Genomic DNA, 24719 nt, shown 5'->3' with positions numbered 1-24719 from the left:
TAGAAAATCGCTTCAGCCCTTTAATAGTGTATAGCGTTCAATCACTTCCACAGATGCTAAAAAATTTACTTAGTGCTACTTTTGAAGTGCTGATAAACGTTATTCTTTTGCATGTATGTACTTCAATTTTCCACATTTAAATTGGTTGTTTTGAAATTTTGCATATATGTACACATATGTATACATATATGTATATTTATGGACCAATTTTAAATTCTTTTGTCAGCAATAGAATTGAAAGATTGCAACTCAAAGTTATCTTTAGAAAAAAATAATTTCCTAATACAATATTTTTGGTAGCTTTTATATTAGTGCCAATTAATAGTGGTCTTCTGAACCATAGTGTATTGGCGGTGTTACGTACATACATACTTTGTATCTGTATATGATAAATTGACGTACGTATGTTTGTAGGTATAAAAATCTTAAATTTATTTTTACGACAGTTTGAATAGTTTGCAAAAATGTTATGACATCCGTTTCATTTATTTAATTTTGGTATACAAGTCTTAATACTTTGTAAATACAGTGTCGGACAAAACTAGAGCACAAGCTTTTACTTATAGAAAAAACTTCTTACGTTAGCAGGTTAATAATCGCTTAATTCGAAATTATTCGGTTATTCGAATAAAAGGAAACTAGATGTTATTATTGCTTTTAACAATAATTTTCTTCATATACAAGTGAAAATAGATTCCACTTATAGATATGCGTACTCCGATTTTGATGTCCTTATAAAAGGACTTCAAAGTTTAAAGGACTACAAACGAATATTTAAAATATTTATATGTATTTTATAATGCTAATATTGGTATCAAATGAAAGCTGGGAATCTGTACATTCTATCTATATTATTTACCTGTCTCACTTAGAAAACAACGAAAAAGAAATTAAATATAAAAAGGTTTAATTTTCGACTCAAAAACTTGTAACATCTTTTTTGCGACAAATTTTCTTTAAGATTTCCAATTCTTTTTTGATGATCTTCATGATTTGAAATAAATTATATTATTTCGAAGCAGAGGAACTGAGCTTCATTTGAAATTAATATTAATACTAACTTTTTCATATGAATTTTGAATTCCATCTTTTGAAATTGGATGCCTTTTAAACTTTTAAGTCCTTTTACAGGAGCATAAGAGCTGATTATGAAAAACTAAGTACACAGAGTTAATACTAATGGTCCACAGTTTCCTGTACGCATACATTTATTCGTGTTTGAAAATAACTTTTGCACGGATTATAATCAAAAATATTATTTTCACTTCAATTCTTTGTTTAGTTTTTATCAAATACTAGAAATTATTCCTGTTTATGTGAAATGCTTTTCTATATAAAGACATTACTGTTTTTAAGATTTTCAACGAGTTCTAGACTACTAGTTCAACTATAACTGTTTCTGAAAACTTATTAGAAATACTTAAGAACACAGCAAATTAAGAAAAGAAGAAAATTTATTATAAAAATATTAAATTTTGTTGAAAATACATAGTAGTTTTACTGCTAAATAATGAGTTTTTCTTAATCGGTTAATTGATAGAAATTATTATATTAATTACATAAATTAGCGACAAAACTAAAGCACATAACCATGGATACAAAGTAAATTAATAAAGTAGCGACATCTCTTGTTGTACAACAACATGTACAACAAACACATGTATATTGCTTTTGAAATAATTCAAGATTGTGTCAAAATAAAATTTAACAAAAATTTCTTTTAACAACAATGTGAACAAAACATAAATAAAAAATATTACTTTTAAGTTGAAAATATTAAGAATTTAATTAATAACACTTTAGAACTACTTTAAAACCACTTTTAATTCACTTTTTCAGCTTTTCAGAAATTTTATCAAATAGCAAAACACAATTTAAAAATGGCGATATAAACAATGTTAACAATTTTCATAACTAACTTTAACAACTTGTTTCATTTATATAGTTAAAAAAATAGTCAGCTGTTTATGTAATGCTACTTTATTAATTTACTTGGCTTGGATATATTATATTGTAGGGAATTTTAGGAAACAGTTAACAAAATTTACAACTTCATATCTGTTGAAGACATTTTTAGAGCAAACTTATGTAAAATGAAGTAAATTCATAACATTTTTATAGTAATTTTTGATCAATCGCCTTTGTAATGCACTTTCCTTCAACTTAAATTTCCAAATGGCTTCGCAAAGAATTTTTTGAGATTAAAAGATAAAAATTAGGATGATTTTAATTAATGTCAATCAGTGACACGAATTTCTTAAAAAAATAATATTTATCACACTAGTTAGTTAGTTAGTTTGAAAGGAGGATATATACACATCAAATCCAAAGAAATACACCTAGGCCTATATCGGGCCTGTTGTGCGCTCCTTAACCAGTGCCACGGGTGGAAATCGAACCCACCACCTCCGGTTTACCAGACTAGAACACTAACCACTAACCTACCGGAGGCCACTTTATCACACTATAATTTCGCAAATTATTGGCCACTTTTAATCATCAGGCATAGTGGCTGTATTAGGAGACCCTACACAACCTACAAAAGAAGGACCAATATGAAATTTGGATATTAAAAATTGTTATATTATAATAACGAGGTCCATAGCAATTCAATTAGTATGAAATATTATATCCAGAACTTTACAGAGAAGAACTGCAGAAGGTTGCTCAAAGCCATATTGAAGTGAAAACTCCTTTTATTTTGCCTATATTTCGAACTGGCTAGGATGGATTTGACGCATCGACGATTAAGTGTTTCTTTAAATATATATTTTATTAAGTCTTTCTTTAATTTTTGACGATTAATTGTTCGAATAAATGAAAATGATGAAATTTCAAATAACGAATAAACCGAATAATTTCTCTCAATTCACCGATTAAGAAAAACTAATTATTTAGCAGTAAAATTACTATATATTTTCTACAAAATTCAATATTTTTATAATAACTTTTCTTTTTTTCTTAATTTCTTAATAATTTTTCTATAATAAAGAAATTTATGATTTTTATAACAACACTTCTGATTTTTGAAAAGAAATCATGGAGATAATTATATTGCCTTTAATTTTACAACCAATTTTTTGGAACATTGTTGTGTTCTTAAGTATTTCTAATAAGTTCTTCAGCAACAGTTATACACTAGTTTAATAGAACGTATGAACGTAAGAATTCTAGAACTCATTGAAAATCTTTAAAACAATAATTTCTTTACATAGAAAAGCATTTCACATAAAAAGAAATAAATTTTAATATTTAACAGAGTGAACAGAAGTGAAAGAAATGAAAATAATAATTTTTTCATAATCAGCTCTTATGCTCCTGTAAAAGGACTTTAAAGTTTAAAGGACATATGATTTCAAAAGATGGAATTCCGAATATATATTAAAAAGTTGGTATTAATATTAATATCAAATGAAGCTGAGTATCTCTGCCACAAAATAATATAATTTGTCATCAGGATTAAAAGAGAATATTAAAAGTTTTTGTGTTGAAAATGAGACCTTTTTAAATTTAATTTCTTTTCCGTTTTTTTTTCTCCAAGTGAGGACATAAGAGCTGATTATAAAAATCAGAGTACGTAGAATTGCTATAAGTGGAATCTATATTCACATGCATACATGTGAAAAAAGATTTCATGTGTGAAAGCTTTTTTCAAAATTCTTACAGGGTGTAATAAGAAGAAAATGTTTGTAAAAAGCAATAGTAACATCTAGTTTCCTTTTATTCGATTAACCGAATAATTTTTAATTATCCGATTATTAACCGGTTAACGTAAAACCTCAAATAATTATTTGTCGAATAAACCGAATAAGAGAAAACACCGAATAATTGAATACCCTAATATGTATATATGGATGTTCATTAAAGTTTACAACTTTTGAAAATTTCAATCGGTCCTCTCCATTCTACATAGAATATAACTAGTATGTCGAATAATTATATCACTTTTTCCCAGGCGTTTAAAAAGTTTCTGCGGCAAATACTTTTTGGTTTTCAATATTTACTCTAAACAATATTTAATATTTATTACTACAAAATGGAAAATTTTTGACATTTGAAAATGAAAATCATGTAAATTTTATTTATGAGTGGCTACATCGTAGTAATAGAGCCTTATTTTGGTCATGAGCCTAATGTACATATTTATCAGCATATAAGAGTAAAAATTATATACATAAACCAATTGTTACACAATTATTATTAAAATTTATTAATTTTTTTTGAATTTTGCTTTAAAAACAAAATCTCAGTCTGTTAATTAAAATATGTCAACTTAATATAGTAGATTGACGGAATAAAGAACCCAATTAAACATTGTTTACTATTTAAATGCAATAAATACAAATTTTTATTTTATATGTACAGTGGACGTCCACTAATACGAATTATATAGTGTCAGGCCCTTTCGTAGTACCGAAAAAATCGTATTATTGAACAACACATTTTGTATGTTTAAATTCAAATAATATACATAAAATATAGGATTTTATTTATTTTTGTTTTATTTTTCATGAAAAATTACATAACGAAACAAAATGTAATAAATATGTACTATTTCAAATTTCTTGTACATAAACAGGCATAAAAGGGACATATTTACGTATACGAATTGTTAATGAAAGTATTGTGAGTCCAATGGTTGAATTGAGATATAGAAGGTTTGAAATTTTAATTTTTAAATATGTGTGCCAAAAACAATTTACATGTACATATCTGTTCTAAAACGTATAAAACATGTTCAGATTACATAAAACTTTAATTAGAAACTTGAATGGAATATACTTTCAAAAAAATTCTCTAATTTAAAATTTTCTCTTAAAAACTTGGAATAGTTAAAGGATCACATATAGTACTGCTTAATGCCATTGGAATGTGGAGTCATACTACTTTCAAAATTGACAGTTCATACATATATAAATAACATTTTACTTATTAGAAAATCCATAATTTAGCATTGATGTTTATTACTTTGTAAAATGATTCCTACGACCTTTTCAATAACAACGCTTTTGAGGCTTCAATATTGTTCTCATTGGCGATATCATTAAATTTAATTTCTTCTCTTTGGTCATCGAAATTACAAGAAAATAAATTAATTACACTAAATAATTGTTGATTTGTAAATATACACAAAACATTTGTAATAAATACAAAAAACTTCAAAATTACTGAGCTTAAGGTGAATGATACCGAAATCATAAAATAAGAACATAATAGAAACTTCATTCATACGCAAATAAAACCAAAATTCCCATAAAAATGCGTTATTCGCACTATCGAACAGAAAAATTGTAACTTTATTCGTATTATAGAGTAGACAATGCAACAATTTTGCCATTCGTATTATTGGACATTCGTAATAAAGAGGGTACGTACTATTGGACGTCCACTGTATGTATATATGTAGGCATATTACGCATATATACATTTGTATGTACACAAGTGTGTATTGATTTATGTTTAAATAAAGTAAATGTTTAAATGAAAATAAAACGAATTATTCATTTTATTCTCAATGAATGATTTTCTTTCAGCAATAGATCCAATGAAGAAAAAAACTTTCACAAATAAATTGTTATGAAATTTCTGAAATTTGTTGTTATTTTTATGCAGTGAGATGATTTTAGTTTTAGTGGTTGTTGTTTAATGACTAGAACGGAACTATGTCTATATTAATTCAATACAATTTTCTTTGGAATTATTATGTATATAATAAATGACGCTACAAATTTATAAATTATGTTAAAAATGTGTTTGTAATAGTTTTTTTTTTTTCAAATACTCAAATAAACGCAATTCTCTAGGATAACCCCATTAGACGTTTTGATATTTATTTGTGGACATTAAATAAATTTTTTATTTAGTTTAACTTTTGTTGTGGTTTTTTCACTTGTTTATACAATTTTCACAATATTTACACTTGTTCCATAAATAGAGAGGCGATTTCTCTTTTTTCACATTTCACAATTTCAACAGGTAACTACTTATCTATATAGCTGTGCAGCTACACATGTATATTAGTAAATATATACATATATATTTTTTTTATTTCTAATTAAAATATTTCATTTATTTATTGCAATATATAATATTAAAATTATATGTAGTTGTAATTTTAGTTTAATACACGTTTAATTAACACAAAAATTTTCTAGATCCGGATTCTTATGGTAAAATATTTTACTTGTATTTACACTCAATGACTTCTTTTAATTTAAACTATTTACTTGAGTTTATCTGATCTATTAGTTATAGATTTTTCTTTATTTGTGTATATGATCTCATATACATACATATGCTTATTAATTTGGAATTGTGTAATTTAAACTTTCACACTATTCATTAAATTTTGAAGAGTAATGAATTTTTTATTCTTTAAACATGTAGAATTTCCGTTTTACTACGCACGACGGTTAGTCTCACGCTCAAAGCTAAACTAAACGTGCTCGTTGTTAAAAAAACAAAAGACTTGAAAAACAAGCGTAATCCATTGTTACTCTCTCTCTCTTTTATTCTGCTTAAAAGGCTTACACAACGAACGTGATCATATTGTATCACTCTCTGCTTTGGAATCTAAGTACATACCAAGGCGAATGCATATAAGGTGTTGTTATTCAAACAGCTGATAATTTTTTTCTTAAATCGCCTGGTTTACATAGCTGTCAAAGTTTGTTATTGTTTACATTTTTATATATAAAAACAATAACAAACTTTATTCTCCGTTAAACGGAGAAAAACTTCATTAATATTTTGAATTATTTATGTAAAAAATCTGAAAATACCAAGCATTTCATAAACAAATATCATTTTATTTAAATAATGGCATAATTGGTATGTATACAAATATGTTATTTAAGAAAAATATTTTTTAATATTAAATATTGTTTTATAATTTATATTAAAATTGTGTAGATAACGTGATTAACTAAAAAAATATCTTTTCCGGAATACTTAATATATGAAGTATTTACCCGGCTGGCGGCAGCTGACTTCTACGTTATGGCTTAATTTTAAAATCTATTAAATGTTAACAAATTAAACAATATTATTTTATATATACGCTATGCAGATAAAGAGATTAACTAAAAAAAGTCTGTTCCGGAACGCTTTATATAACAAACCATATGAGGTATTTACCCGTTCGGCGGCTGCTACATTATGGCCAAATATTGAAAATTACTCCGCCGGAGTAGAATTATCTATTCGCAACAAATTCATTCGTAATATAATATTTTCATGAATATGTACTTTTTTATGTTTATTTTTCACAAAAAATTAAGTTTTACTTAACTTCAGGCACTCACTTAAATTTTGCAAATTAATCTGCCGGAATAGAATTTTTCGTTTAAAACAAACATTATTTAATTTGGAATATATTTTTCGCACAAATTTTAATAAATTTAATTTATTTTTTAATAAAATATAAACATTTTGCAAAAATTTTTCATCAAATGAGTTCGCCGTACTTATGGCTATTGACATCTACGTAAACCAGATGCAAAAACAAAATACATGTAAAATGTTGTTGTTGCAGAACTGCCACCACCTTATCTGAATTCGCCTTGCTGCATACGATCTTAAATTCATTAACAGGAATGGAAAATATCGATTAAAGGTGGTATAAAATTCAAACCAAACTGGTACTTTTTGAAATATATTTGTGAACTTGTGGTTTAGAAATGGATAGATAATATTATTAAAAGTCATGTATTTAATCTATGCCCTATACATTAGGGTTACCAGCCTGGCTGGACTTGGCTGGATTGTCCAGCTTTTTTGATGCTTGTCCAGTTTCAAGCTAAAATTTAATTTGTCCAGCTAAATAAAATATTTTTAGTACACTGCAATAAGTGGGGAGAGTATATTGGATTTGTGCTGATGTTTGTAACATACAAAAATATTCATCCTAGACCCACCTTAAAGTATACCAATCGGCTTAGAATCGTTTTCTGTGTCGATTAAGCTATGTCGGTCCGTCTGGCTGGCTGTCCATGTAAACCTTGTGCGCAAGGTACAGGTCGCAATTTTCAAGATAATTGGATGAAATTTGGCACGAACGTTTTATTTGACCCAAGGACGAATTGAAAATGGTTAAAATCGGTCCATTATTTCACCTAGGCCCCATAGAACAGAACCCCCGAAAAGGGCTTATGAGCTCATAATTATGTTAAATATACAGATATATCGATAAAATACGGCACAACTAAGTTTTATAGAAGTCTTGATGACCCTGCCAAATTTCATAGAGATCGGGTCATGTCTCAACACTTGAACAGCTGAATGTCGTAATAAATATTAGGTCTGTTCGCATACTCGATAATTTGTAACAATTTGCAACAATTGAGCGAGAGCGTAAGAGAGCGGTAAAAATTACAGTTCGTTGATAGAGAATTTTTTGATTTTACTAAATATTTTTTCCCCAGTAAAAAATATCCAACTTATATTTACAACATATGTTGGATTTATGAATATGTAAACAAACCAAAGAAATCAAAAATTTGGTAAATTTTAAATTTTTTGAAAGAAATATATAAATTAATAACACACGAATATTAAAAAATTATTTGTAATTATATTTATTTTAAATTTATTTATCATAAATTAGTTTTTAAAAGAGTTTATTTGTCATGAAATATCAAAACAAATATTGTCAATCTAGCGTTTTTAAAACAATTTAGTTTATCTTTCTCTTAGCGATTTTGTGTAAATTTTTATTTTAATAATATGTTTGTATCATGAAGTTTTAAAACAATAATATATTTTTAATGATACTACATGTTTTGTATAGGAAAAATCAAAGTTACAATTATTTGTTTTTTAGTGTTTTTTCTGCGATTGAGATTTCAGTAAAAGGGAATTACCAATCTTTGTTTATAAACAAAAAATTGGATTGCGTATTTTTTTTTTATATTTTTTTGATTGAGAGTAAATTAAAAATTACTCTCTATCATAAAGTTACTGTATATTTCTTACAGGAAAGTACGCGAAAAGACCTATTATTGCGAGCGATAGTCAATTTCTTTACGTACAGCTTACGTACTTATGATTTTTAAAATTTAAAACTTCAAAAATGGATCTTTTTCACATCATTTGCTTTAAAAAGTAAGTTAACGAAGTGATCGGGGAAAACTAAAAATATATTCACTCTCTGTGGACTATAACAAAACGGAATTGGTATATGAGAACCCCTGCATTTTTTTGGTGTATCACTGTGAAACTATTTACACAAAACCAAAATAAGCATTTTCTCAGTATTTTTATGTCCAGCTTTTTTTGTTTTGTCCAGCTTTTTAAAGCCCAATGTCCATCTTTTCGCGAATCGGAATCTGGCAACCCTACTATACATACATTTTTTTAGATGAATGAAAATTTTAATTTGGAAAGTAGTTTCGTCCACTTATTTTATGTATACCCTACAAAACTTTAGTGGAGGGTATATTGGGTTTGTAGTGATATTTGTAACATACAAAAATATTCGCTATATAATCATCTTAAAGTATACCAATCGACTTAGAATCGTTTTCTGAGTCGATTAAGTTATGTCCGTTCGTCTGGCTGGCTGTGTAAACTTTGTGCGAAAGATACAGGACGCAATTTTCAAGATAATTGGATGAAATTGGTAACACACGCCCAAAGACGAAGCCTATTGAAAATAAATAAAATCGATCCATTATTTTGCCTAGCCCCTATACAACCGTACCGCCGAATAGGGCCTTTGGGCTCATAATTAAGTTAAATGTTCTATTATATCGAAAAAAACTTAATTTTATAGAACTTTTAATGACACTACCTTTTTTGTTTGTGGAAGCTAAATAATTTGTGAAAAAATTGAGTTGATAAATTTCATGAACATATACATTGAAAAAATAGCTTTTGACCATTTATCAACAAATAAATGGTTTTCCCTAAATTTTGTATAAATATGGTTAAGATGTAGTAACAAGTATATAAATATTGAGTTTTAACCAGTGTTGCCACCATAAAATTTAGAAACTACTCTTAATCGACTCCTAAATTAAACATTTTAAAAAAATTACACATTTAAAAAAAATTACACATGCCCTTTTTTAATTTTTATTTAAACATAAAAACAATGAAACAAAAAAAATCATATACATATTTTTCTATACGAATATTTAAATAATTATAATTAATTCATTTATAAACAAAATAAAAAAATAGATAATATATACATATATAGTTATAACTGAGATCACTATTTCCAATTCTTTTTGATAATTGCTTGACTAGGTTCATAGTTTTCTTTACCGTTTCTTAAAATTTCTTCATTAGTAAAAAAAATTATGCAATTGTTTCAGAAAACATTATATTTCTTAAATCAGTTTTGCAATTTTTCAAATTACTAAAAATTCTTTCAGCAGAAACATTTGAAAAAGGTAATATTAAAATAAACTAAATTACTTTTTGTAGATTGGGAAACAAACATTCTTTTAAAGAATTTTTTTTTAATTTAAAAACTTTAGGCCGATATACTTCTGGTTGTAGACTTGCATTAAGTTCAAATTTTTCAAAGTCTAATAGAGCATGCTGTCGCCATTCATTATCAAGTTGTTGTAAATCTGTGTCGAATGACGGAAATCTTTTTTTAAATGGGGATAATGTATTTGGTTCAAAAGACTGAGCAACTTTTGTAATAACAATATCTACAATAGAATAAATTTGATCAATAAATCAAATCTTGATTTTATTTGACGAATTGCGACCATGTAAAATTCTCTACAATCTTGAAGACTTATTGTTTTTTTGTGATGCAGATATCTGAGTTAATGATAATAATGATATGCAGCAACTCCAATATAAATATCATTTATGTTTGAAAATAGGTTTTCATCTGATTCGTTGATTTGCCATACGCTTTTTGACTTCAAAACATCAATTTTTATATAATTTGAAGAATATACTTATTTGCAATATATTAAAAACTTCACTTTTCATTTTATATAAAATTGGCTTTTCTGATTGAAAAATGACATTAAAAGAAACTAGAATACCTAAAGCATATGACAATCATTTCAGATTTATTTAGACAATCAATCTGATTGGAATCTGAAGCCATTTCTTCCAGTCATCCCTAAATTAATTATTATTTAACTAGATCTAAAAACAACGTAACTTTTACACACTTATTTCTTGTTTCGTTATTTTTTAATATAAAAATATGTATATGTACCATTTACATGTATGTATGTATGTGAAACACTTTTTTTATCAACCGGCTTTCAACAAATTTCAAAAAATTGCATATATTAGAAAAGGACGGACACTTTTCTATGTATGTGTGTAGATCGTTTTGATATAAAATAAGTAATATTTATGTAAATACAATGAGATTTTAAATTACACATAATTTACACATGAGATCAATTACACATTGGCTACACATGGAAATAAAAATTACACACAATATGTGTAATTACACATGAAGTGGCAACACTGGTTTTAACTAGTGTTATTCAAGTGTTATAGAGAGGAGAAAACATTTTTAAAAGAATATTACTAATTGAATTTGTATCTATTATAGTTTCAGTAGTTTTATGTTTAGCTTTGGAAGTTTTTATAAAAGTCATTGAATTATTATAACTCCCAAAAATGTTTGGGATATATGATATGACTAATTTTTAATAGCCAATAATAAATCAAGGTTTTGACTTATGAAAAAATCTATGATATTTCCGAAAAAAGGTATCTTAGTTTTAAACGCATAACGCATTAGTTTCAAGAAATAAATAGTTACAGCCTATCGAAATAAAAAAACTTCATAACTTATGGGGGAGGGTATATTGGGTTTGTGCTGATGTTTTTAACGCACAATAATATTGGTCCTTTCCCACCTTAAAGTATACCAATAGGCTTAGAATCATTTTCTGAGCAGATTTAGCTATGTCCGTTTGTCCGTCCGTCTGTCTGTCCATGTAAACTTTGTAATCAAACTACAGGTCGCAATTTTGAAGATAATACAATGAAGTTTGGTACAAGATCTTCCATTGTACCAGGGACGAATTGAATGTGGTTTAGATCGTTTCATTATTTCACCTACTCACCCAAAGAGGGCTTGTAAACATTGTAATCAAACTACAGGTCGCAATTTCGGAGATAATTCAGTGAAATTTGGCACATAGTCTTCTATGGTACCGGAGACCATTTGAAAATGGTTTACATCGGTCCATTATTTCACCTAGTCACTATACAACTGAACCCGCGAATAGGGCTTTTAATTTCATAATTATGTTTAATATACTCGTATGTCTACAAATAGCTGCAAAACCAAGTTATATACTATACTTGATTATAAAAAGTCCACTTCAAAATTTTACCATATCGGAATGTCTACAAATTTATTCAACAAATAATGGCTTATTTTGAGGAGATTTCTTGTCACCCAATAGGATCCTTTTGGTTAAACTCACCGTTTCATTATTCCCAGAGGCCATTATGAGAATTCATATCAAAACGGACAAAAAATTGCTATTTTCGGATTTACCATCACGGATTTTAATAAATAACGGTTTAAAAGTGTACCTCAAATCAATGACTTTTTGATCGGGATTCCGTTCCAGACAAAAAATATCGCGATTTTAAAATTTAAAAATATGTTAAAATTGTATAAAACTATATAATTGCCAAAGATATTTGTTCAATTCACAATCGATGTTGTAGCGTTGTATGCGTTATATGTCAGCAAAGCACTTGGGAAAAATTTCTGTTAGTTTTAAATTTCAAACTTACATTATTCGCATAAAAATTATTGTACAATAACTCACAATCTACTCTCATATAATTGAAAACGTTTTAAATACTTTTTTCTATTCATTAAAAAATATATTTGCAATACAAAAGGGAATATTATTTTATTTTAACAAAAAATGCAAAACATATTTGTTTGCTGTGTATTTTTTGTATGTTTGGATTCCAAACAAAACAAAAAAATACACAGCTGAATAAAACCAAATACATCTACACACACATGTAAATCTTTTTCTATATTCAGTGTTGTTGTTGCTTTTATAACAATTTTTTGATGAAATTTTCAGAGGTTGTCTCGGATTTTTGTTCATATCTCCGTTATTTACCGACCGATTTTGCTGATCTTCTCGAAAGCATGTCTAATAGAATTATTGAAGATTCGGATTTCGCCGATATCTGGGGTCCTCTAAAAACTGATTTCAACAGACAGACGGACAGACAGACAGACAGACGGACATGGCTTAATCGACTCCGCTATCTATAAGGATCCAGAATATATATACTTTATAGGGTCGGAAAATTATATTATAGAAATTACAAACGGAATGACAAACTTATATATACCCTTCTCACGAAGGTGAAGGGTATAAAAACGATGAAGTGGTAACACTGAAATCAAAAACAAACAGCTGTTTACAAAAACAAAAAAACTAAAATTTTATTAAAAACTGTTTATTTATTAGTTTAAAATGTGTAATAAAGAAAATAAAAGAATTGAAAATTCAAAGAAATTAATTTTGTTTATTTCGCATATTTAATTAATTTAATATATTTTGATTTTTTTATCTTTTGAAATTTTTATGTGTGTGTGTGTTTTTTTTATTGAGAACATAAACTTATGACTTGCTGCAAAGATCTCTTTACAATCACTGTTACTACACTTTAGTAGATACAATATAAAACTTGATGGTGAATTGAACAAATCGTACAAATAAAATATTTTACTTACAAAATGTTTAGGTTAAGTTTTCATAGAGTATTGTTCAAAGTCAAATAAATCAGGCAGCACCGTATTAAAAAAAATTATAAATAGTGTGAGGATACTTGTACTCTCCCTTTCAATTATGAAATTGCTCATATTAATTAAAAATGTTTTGATTTTGCTCAATATATACTATTGATTAAATGAAAATTAAAAATGTTAATTTGTAAAGAAGTGGCAAAAATCTCAATTAAAGCAGTATTATTGTAATTAATTCATTTAATTAGATTTGGGGGCATATTTCAAATAAGTCCTTAAAGAATTTTAAGTGACTGTGAACTCGATCACAACTTTTAAAAACTCCTAGCATCCATATTGTAATTAATTCATTTAATTAGATTTGGTGGCATATTTCAAATAAGTCCTTAATGAATTTTAAGTGACTGTGAACTCGATCACAACTTTTAAAAACTCCTAGCATCCATCCATAGTGTTGAATTCACTGCTTCTGAATATAGTATCCCATCCCACAAAATATCTAAAAGAAACAATATTAAATTGTGTACACATATTTTTAAATGAGAACTTTTTTACTTACGTAGGTCACCATTTCGTCCATATTTTTAAGCCAGTAATGAGTATTATAGTCATTTGCCGAGGGCGGTCTTAACATTTATGGCTCGTAAGAAAGCTACATGTGTCGCATTTCATCGCTTCACTCGTATTTTTAAGACATTAATGAACGTTAAAGCTATTTCATGAAGTGAACCCAATAGGGAAGTAGGGACAATAACGGATCTATCCAAATAAGTGTTGGATAGGTCCATTAATTGTATTAAATTTTATTGCTATATTCGTATATTTTAGGCAGTAATGAGCGTTAAAGTCATTTTCAGAATGGGTAGGGTCATTTATAGGACGATCCTCAAAAAAATGGTTAAGAGGTCTTGGTTCGCAAGAAACTTACTTATATCGATTTTCATTGCTATACTAAAATTTTTAGGCCAGTAATGAGCGAAAAAGTCATTTTCTGAAGAGGACCTTATATGGGGTAGGGTCATTTATGGTCCGATACTAAAAAAATTGGTAGATAGGTTTTGGTTCGTAAGAAACTTACTTATACCGAATTTCATCGCTATACTCGCATTTTTAGAACAGTAATAAGTGTTAAAGCCATTTATTGCAGGGGACCTTATATGGGGGGTTTGGGCCGATCCTAAAAATAAGTGGTTAAAAGGTTTTGGTTCGTAAGAAACTTACTTATACCGAATTTTATCGCTACGCTCGAATTTTTAGGCCTGTAGTGAGTGTTAAAGTCATTTTATAAAGGGGACCTTATATGGGGGGAAGGGTCATTTATGAGCCGATCTTAAAAAAAATCATTAAAAGGTTTTGGTACGTAAGAAACTTACTTATACCGAATTTCATCGCTATACACGAATTTTTGGACCAGTAATGAGTGTAAAAGTCATTTTCTGAAGGGGACCTTATATGGGGGGTAGGGTCATTTATGAGCCTAAAAAAAATGGTAGAGAGGTTTTGGTTCGTAAAAAACTTACTTATACCGAATTTCATTGCTATACATGCATTTTTGGGCCAGTAATGACTGTTAAAGTCATTTTTTTGAAGGGGACCTTATACGGTGGGTAGGGTCATTTATTGGCCGATCCTTAAAAAAATTTGTTAAAAGGTTTTGGTTTGTAAGAAACTTAATGTACCGAATTTCATCCCTATACTTGTATTTTTGGGCCAGTAATGAGTGTTAAAGTAATTTTTTGAAGGGGACCTTATATGGCGAGTAGGGTCAATAATGGACTGATCCTCAAAAAATTTGGTACAAAGATTTTGGGTTATATGAAACTTATTTATGTCGAATTTCATCGCTATACTCGTACTTCTTACTTATGCCCGGAGGTCTACTTGTATGAGGGCTTTTCGAAAAAGTGGACCTACATGCCCCATTTTCAATATCAAACAAACCTTAGCAATAGGGAATATTTATGTAAAATTTCAACTGTCTAGCTTTTCTCGTGTGGTCCTTATCGTGATTTCAACACACAGACGGACGGACACGGCTAGATCGTCTTAAAATTTAATAAGGACCCGGAATATATATATACTTTTTTTATTTTTGCATTCTTTGCACTGAAAGAAAAGTTTCTAACATTTTCTAGTGCTGTATAATGTACTACTTTACAGTGTCCTCTATATGAAATGACAAAAAGCGTTACATTTTTATTTTGTATGACTATATGTTAGAAAAAATTAAAGCATAAACTATTAGTTTTGTTCATTGCCATCGGAAATGCATTTATTTGCAATTTAAGATATAAGGTAGACCTTAATATATACTCAGTGCAGTTAAAACTAAATAAATAATGGAAGATTTTAAAAATTTAACAAATAATAGATTGTTATGTGTATAAAAATATTTGCATTGTGCTCTAAATGTCAATTATCAGGACATTGAGGTAAATCGGCTTATATGTCAGGAAATAACATAGTAGCGGATATTACATTTGTTTAGGAGTTTGTGTCGATGATTAAACATTTTTAAAATTTTCGTTATTTAACTGATTCACTCAGAAAAAATAACATTTGGCAAACAGGAACTTATATTCACGTTTAACATCAGAGATTTCTCTGTGTGTATTTCCATCAAAAAACTTTAAAATTAAGAGAATGACGTATGTACGTGTGAATGAGGAAAAAACAGAGAACTCTTAAGATTGGTCGTCGCGTATATCTGATCCAAGTTTAAAAATAAAGAGCATGAAATACGAAATAAAGAGGCTGATGAATGCTTAAGATCGGATCGTAATTTTAAAAAGTTTAAATAAATATGTAAATATTTCGAAATAATCCAAATAAAAAATCATTTTGATAAACTAATAATATTTTAACCCATTTAATGTTCGAATTTTCCAATGGTACTAAATTAGTATTCTTAAATTTGTAATAGGTAAAATATATAATTAAAATTTTATTTCTATGTTTAATGGTTTAAAAGAGGCAGATAGTACCAAAAATGTACCATTTTATCGCTTGTTTCACCAAAAAGGGTTAAATTTCAAAAAAGTACCAGACATCTATTATCACAAATATTATTTTTTTGATATCTACATTCGTTCAAAAGATATAATATTACCAAATTTACCAGCTTTTATCCCCTTCATATTAGAAATCCTTATTCCGAGTACTTGTGTACCAAATTTTATTTTTCTAGAGGACTCCTTCTATTGGTTTCCTAATTATAAGATATGTTTGTTGCTTAGTACAGCTAATAGTAATAATTAGTATTTTTAATATTATAAGAAATATTGCTTTGGCGATTTGTTGGAAAATGTTTAACATATTTTCTAGGTCAGCTTTAAAAATATTTTTGGTGGAAAAGTTGGCAACAGTGTAGCCAAGCAAACTACAACGTTATAACAGTTTAAACTACCTACAGTTCATATGGGAACCATGGCAACAAAAAACGCTAAACAAATTCCATGTTGTTGTTTAGTACAGCAGTACAACAAGACCGAAACATTTTAAATACATTGCTTCATAAAAACCATTAGTATTATGAACTCACATATTAATACTCAAATTAAGGTAGAAAACAAACAAAAATGTCTCTTTAAATAATAAAAAAATTAAAAACAAATAAGAAGTTATAGTCGGGCGAGCCCGAGCATATAATACCCTACACCTGTATACGAATAAAATGTGATTTAGTTTTCATAATAAAGCATTTAAGTTGAATTGTACCTTGCCTCAGATATACTTAAGCCATTTATTGTTTAATAAAACTGTGGATATTTAAGTAAAATTTTGATGGGGGCTTTTCATATGGGTTAGGGTCAAATGAGGCGAGTATAGAACTTGGTTTTGCAGGTTTTTGTCGAGATAGGAGTACATTAAATATAATTATCAACTTTATTGTTGTATGGGGGCCAGGTTAAATAATGGACCGATCTTTACCATTTTCAATAGGCTTCGTGACTGGAGCAATAGAATATCATGTATCATGCTAAATTGACTCAGAAAATTATTCTGATAATTTAAGGTGGGTATAGGACCAATATTATTGTGCGTTACAAACATCAGCACAATCCCAATATACCCTCCCCACTAAAGTGGTGTATGGTATAACAAGTGAGAGTGTTATATTCGGCTGTGCCGAATCTCATATACCCACCATCAAACCGTATGCCTTAAAATAAATGCTCCCCTATAAACATCAGGGTGATATTAATCATCAAATTAACTAAAGAGGATCTTGTATGAGAGATAGGGTTAATAATTGACAGTTTTTCATTAAATTGTTTAGACTAATTTTGATTCATACAAAACATCTTTTCATCGAATATCACTTCCCGACACTTTCCGCGTGAAATTCGGTTGGTAGATTTATGTTTCTTTAAATTAGGGATGCCAAATGGGAATTCCCGATTCCCGAAAATTCCTGGATTTGAAAGTACCGAAAACCGGGATTTTTAAAAATAAAATCCCGGTGATTTTCGGAATTTTAAAATTCCGAAGTTTAAGTGTTTTTCTGCTAAATTTATACATTATAAAATATTAAATAAGAGAATTTTAATGGTTTTTGATTAAAAAATAAGCAGGATCATAAAATTTTAAACATTTTACTATGGCACTGGTCTTTTTAAGCGAATAGTGGACATTAAGTCATTTTTTGAAGGGGGGCTTTATAAGGGGGTTTGGGTCAAAAGAGGCCCGAAATTCAACTGGGTCTTCAAGGTTAGTATAAAACTTATTTGTGCCGCTTTTTATCTATATACGAGTACATTACACATTATTATGAACTACTCGGTACAATCCCAATATACCCAGGGATCCCGATATCGGGATTTATTTAAAAATCCCGGGATTCGGGATCAGTCACGATTGGCATCCCTACTATAAATGTTTCTTATATACAATTTCATAACTGTTCACGTATTTTTAAGTCAGCAAAGATCGATAAAGTAATTTTCTTATGGACCGATCCTCAATACATTGATTTTCTTTATTGTGTATTTTTAAGCCAGTAGTGATCGTTTAAGTAATTTTTTGAAGGACACCTTATATGGGAAGTTGGGTCAATTATATACAGATCCACATAAAGTTTGATAGTGAGATTCTGGCTTCATTGAATCTTATGTGTGTCGAATTTCATCACTATGCTCGTATTATTAAGCCAGTAATGAGCATTAAAGTCATATTCTGAAGCGGCCATATATGAGAGATAGAGTCAATTATAGACCGATCAACATAAAACTATGTGGGGAGATTTTGGATCATATGAAACCTATCTCGTACCTTTGAAACAGATGTGCCCATTAAAACTGTTTTTCGAGAGTCCACTTGTATGGGGGCTATCCGAAAACATGGACCTAAATTGCCCATTTTATACTTTTGTGGGTCTATGATCAATATTTCGATATTGATTATAGAATGATAAAATGAATGTACCCCACACCATAAGTGTTTATAAGTGAATTTTGAACTTCAAGTCATTTTTTGAAGGAGTTTGTATGGGGCTAGGGTCAAATGATGCTCAATCATTATATTTTGTCTTCAATAAAACTAAGTTTTGCCGAGTTTTCTTGACGTACTAGAACATTACACATAATTATGAGCCTAAAAGCCTTATTCGGGGGGTACAGTAGTACTGTTTTGTTGACGTAATAGAACATTTAACATAATTATGAGCCCAAAGGCTTATTCGGAGGGTACGGTTGCACTGGTCGTGGCGAAATAATAGACCGATTTCAATCAGATATTTTTCATGTTTGTGTGAAAATTATAATGTTCCAGATTAAAAAAAAAATATTATTTAGGAAAAAAACAGAGTTGAATGACTAAAAACAATTAGATTTTGAGTAGATTTTAACGAAATCTAGTTACGAAGTAGATTTTGTTTTGTATGGGAAATCTAATTAAAATCAAATAGATTTGGCTCGAAATCTACTAGATTTTGTGTATGTGAAAATGGGGTATTACAAACAAGAAAACAAAATTAAATTTGTATGTAAACCCCACTTTTTAAAGTCTCTGATTCTCGCAATTTCTTAGCTCCCTATTTGTATGCAACGAGGTAAAATTACACAGAATATGAACCTGGGTCTCGTGTTTATTAGTCCGCTGAATTATATAAATGATATCAACGTGCGACACAAGCTATGCAGAAGTAATTTGTAGGAAAAGAGATAAAAAAGGTAAGTAGCAAAAGGCGAATATCAGCACAAATGCTACATAAAAGAGGGCCTTTGAGCTTTTGTTAAATATATCTGTATCTCTATAAAAAGCGTCACAACATTGTTTTATACAAGCTTTGTGACTTCCAAATTTCGTTATGTTAGGGCTTCAATTGACCCTAGCTACCATACAAAATCCCGATATGTATGTAGGTGTAAAAAGAAGTAATATATATTTTACGTACAAAAGATTATATCGTAGTTGCTCCAACAAAAAAAACTCATATTTTTTTATTTTATGAACAATTCCATACGAATATGTGACGTTCGTATTCTTTCATAGTGGTGTAGATTTTGTAAATATAGGAAACTAACTTTATCATGTTCCATTTAGATAATACTGAAAAGGCAACCATGTTATCCAAAATATGTATACATGATCAACAACGGAAGTTTTTTTAGTACATGTAAATATATACGAAAACTTGCGAATTCTGTTGGTGTATCATTTTGTTTTAATTTCTTAACCTATGGGGTTTATTTTTTATTCGTAATCCATAATTTTTAAATAAAAAAATTAATATAATGTTATGGGAAAATTTCTCTCCTGTATTGCTTTTAGGTTATAAAATACATACATATATTGGAAATACAAACACAATAAAAAGAAGTACATTAGAGTTTATATTCCCGTTTCGATTCGTTTTCGATTTCCGGGAATTGATTTAATAATTTTTTCATTCCGGGAAATTTACAAAATGTTTCAATACATAACAACCTGCACAGAAAAAACTGAAAATGTGTTTTAATTATCAAAATAATTGTATCAAGCAAGTTTTGCACCTATAACCAAAATTATGATATCAATTACCAAATTTGTATAAAAGTAAAAATATATATTTTTTTCCAAATAACGAATTAATCAGAACAATTAATGTCAATAATTGAGACAAGATTTAAAATTGATTAATTCATTAATTGTATAAATTAAATATTTAATAAATATAAAATTGATTTTTTATTAATTTATTAATCAAATAAATTAAACTGTTTGATAGAGCATTTTTTATAAATCAATTGAGAAGGTGATTAAAACAATCAAATTATTACCTTTAACAATGCGTTCAGCATTTACAAAAATTATTTACAAAAAAGTCCAGAAAATTTTTTCAATCAATTAAAAAATTAATTGAATTAATTAAAAATTTAATCAAAATTTTACACTTTAGTTTCAAACAGTTTCAAAAAACGAGATAATTAAGACAAATAAAAATTTGTTTAAATAAAAAATAAAGAAAATTAAAACATATTAATTGAAAATAAACTACCGATAATTTTTTCTGTGTGCACAATTAAACAAAAATTTTTTCTTATCTTTATAACATTTCAGAGCCATTAGACAGTGTCAGTTTTAGTGCAATTATCCGAAAATTAATTAACCCACAACTTTGTTAATCGATTCAATGACACAATTAAAGGACACTTGTAAAACTGCATCAATCATGAGTTGATTAAAAAGTGAAATGGAATTGGTATACAAATTAATTTTTTTATTTTACGTGCTTCCATTTTATTGATTTAATTCAATAAAACATTGGTAGCAAACATTTAAATAATATTGTCGATTATGTCCGACATCAGTTACAAGTTTGTTGCTCTATATGGGTGTTTTAGTCAATTATGGGCTCATTCTCACTTAATTTAGTAAACAATTTCTAATGAATATTATAATGAATTTTATAACAAACTCGATATTAATATGAAATATGTATGTATGCGATTATACGATTTCCATATGGATGCATGGATCAATGATGAACCGAATTCTACAGAGTTTGACAGATTCAATGTTGTTTAATAAAATTTTCTCTGATATGATTTTGCAACTCACACAATGTATTACGATTACTGAATAAGGCATTTAATTATTTAAGCGCAATTGCTAGAGGATCTTTGTGGGCTATAGTGATTTCGACCTACTTTGTACAGTTATTTTCAAAATTCAGACTCAGATTAACTAATTGAAAAAGTGAATATTGTTGAACTTTTGTGCCATACGCTTTTCAAAAAACAGTGTTTAACTTGTTAAATGAAAATCCACTATTGTAACATTTATGAAAAATATCGATAATTTTTGATGAATAATGGAAAAAGTGTTTTAGAAGGATATCGCAGGATATCCTTTTAGCATGTAGTGACATACATTTCTAAAAATAACGTATTTTTCTTTAGAAATAACCATTTAATGTAGCTGTTAACTTAAAATATCGCCCTAAACATTATAAAAAAATCTTGGGTCACCAGTGTCCTGTATACGCCAAAGAGTTAACGTATTTTTCTTTAGAAATAACCATTTAATGTAGCTGTTAACTTAAAATATCGCTCTAAACATTTTAAAAAAATCTTGTGTCACCAGTGTCCTGTATACGCCAAAGAGTTAAAAATTTCTTCGGATTTTCTTACAGACAGACTTTTCATTCGGTTTTGACATTATATTAAGCTAGCTTATGCATCTTATTGTTAGATCTCAAGTCTTTAAGATTTTAACAGGGTTATTTAGTTTATTTTTGAATTGTAAGCATTAAAATTAAACATAAAATATTAAAATTCCTTGTGATCTCCATGTTTTATGCAAGATGATAATAGATTTTCTGACAATTTTTCTTTATGCGAAAAATACACAAGCGGACAACCATCTTGGGCATCTAGGGAATATAGAATTATATCTTGTCATCTGCTTTAAATCATATAAATCTAGTTTTCTTCTAATTTCTTTCTAATTCTATTTATAGTGATCGTGGACCACTTATATTTTGCGCAAAGCTCATCTTTTATTTAAGATATGCCAAGTTAAAAATAAGCAAAGTCGACATTTCGATATTTTTACGGGTTTATACAAAAAAATATTTCCTTAATATTCATACAAGTCAATTAAGAGGTTAACGCAATTAAACAAATTCATTTAAACTGGAATTTAATTATATAATTATATGATATATGTTTCTGGACCAAATAAGCGGGTAAATTAAGAATGCGGAGAAACTAATGTATATAACATTTTGTTCATGTAGAAAAGATGGAATCGATAAATATTTTAAAATTTTTTAATATACAAGCCTACATATGTAGTTCCCCTTGACCAGTTTTCCTACAAAATTAAAATTTGTTCAAACATAAACCAAACCTATGGAGAATTAGTGTTCGATATTTAGAAGTCGAACTGTGCTATCGAGCACATACTTTCTTACATTATTTATTTACTTGTATGATATGAATGAACTAATATTTCAGTTTATTTGAGTATGAGCTCGATAGTATTGCCAAACGTACCGAAGATTCATGTGTCTCCACATAATAAAACCAGTTTTCCCTTAGATATTTTACAGAAGATAGTTTGCAAGCTTAAAAAATACTAATTATATTTCGCGCAGTTGGAAGATTATAAACTTGTATCTGTATTACAGTAATTCTTTGTAGCTATGACTCTAAATGTTAGAGTCTAAAATAACTCAAAATTCGTTTCATTCAAGACCCAAAGTATTAAAAAATGAGTCCGAAATTATCGCATATATGTCAATTTCAATCGTGCAAAGGAGTCATAAATGACTCGACTGTGATCAATAAAATGTCAAAAAATTTTATCTAAAAATTTAACTGAAATAAGCATTGGGAAAAATAGTAGAAACAAGTTATTAAAAGTTATAACGATATAACGAATAAAAATAAAAAATACCTAAAAATCTAGCTTTTCATATTGATAATGTCAAAATCTTGATTAAACAATTATAAAATAATGTAAAAATTAAAGAAGTCGTTCATATTTCTAATTTTAGTTATTCTGCATATCTGACCTATCGAACAAAATGATATAAACTATAATCTAACAAGTAAGAAGTTATAGTCGGGCGTGGCCGTCACATAATAACCTACACTTGTATACGAATAAAATGTAATTTAGTTTTTATAATAAAGCATTTAAGTTGAATTGCACCATGCCTCAGATATACAAAAGACATTTATTGTTCAATAAAACTGTGGATATTTATGTAAAATTTTGATGGGGCTTTTTATAGTAGCTAGGGTCTAATAAAGCCCTATAGTTATAAAGTTCATCAGGATCATCAAGGCTAGTATAGAACTTGGTTGGCGGGGGGTTCAGTTGCATGGGGCCTAGGTAAAATAATGGACCGATGTTAACTATTTTGTATAGTACCATAAAAGATCATGTGCCAAATTTCATTGCATTACCTCCAAAATTGCGACCTGTAGAGTTTCAACTTTATTGGTCAGTTGTAAAATAATGAACCGATCTTAACCATTTTCAAAAGGGTTCGTCCGTGGGGCAATATAATTTCATGTACCAGCTAAATCGACTAAGAAAATGATTCTGAGCCGATTGGTATACTTAAAGGTGGGTATAGGAATAATATTATTGTGCAAGCATTGCAATTGTATGAGGGTTATGCGAAATAATTTTCACTTTTCAATAGGCTTTGACCTTGGGTCAAATTTTTTAATGAAATTTTCACAAATTTCATCAGAACCGATTGGTATACTTTAAGGAATGTGTTGAACTAATATTTTTGGGTGGTGTATGAAAGTTTTTTACAACACTGAAGCAACAACTCGATTCGTTTCGTATCGGTTAACATCATGAGAAAATTACGCACTATAGAAATTAATTTCGATTCTAATTTTATTTCTATCACGACTGCGAGAATTACCCCCAGTACTCGGATTATTATAACATAATTTCATGCTTTGATTTACTGGCAACCCTAGTACATAAACATTTTGTTTAAATAAAAAAAAATTGTATATATGAATTCACAACAACAATATCC

At 28.3% G+C, this 24719-nt stretch overlaps 1 protein-coding gene across 6 annotated transcripts in view; it reads left to right on the top strand.

Annotated features, from left to right (window-relative positions):
• The window catches only part of LOC111681379, a 297068-nt gene that overhangs the window by 189568 nt on the left and 82781 nt on the right, over window positions 1–24719 (top strand). The gene's annotated exons all lie outside the window — the stretch shown is intronic.

Source organism: Lucilia cuprina, chromosome 4, assembly GCF_022045245.1.
Source record: "Lucilia cuprina isolate Lc7/37 chromosome 4, ASM2204524v1, whole genome shotgun sequence".
NCBI lineage: Eukaryota > Metazoa > Arthropoda > Insecta > Diptera > Calliphoridae > Lucilia > Lucilia cuprina.
The sequence above is the reverse complement of the archived record's forward strand: the minus strand, read 5'-3'. Positions and strand labels throughout refer to the sequence as shown.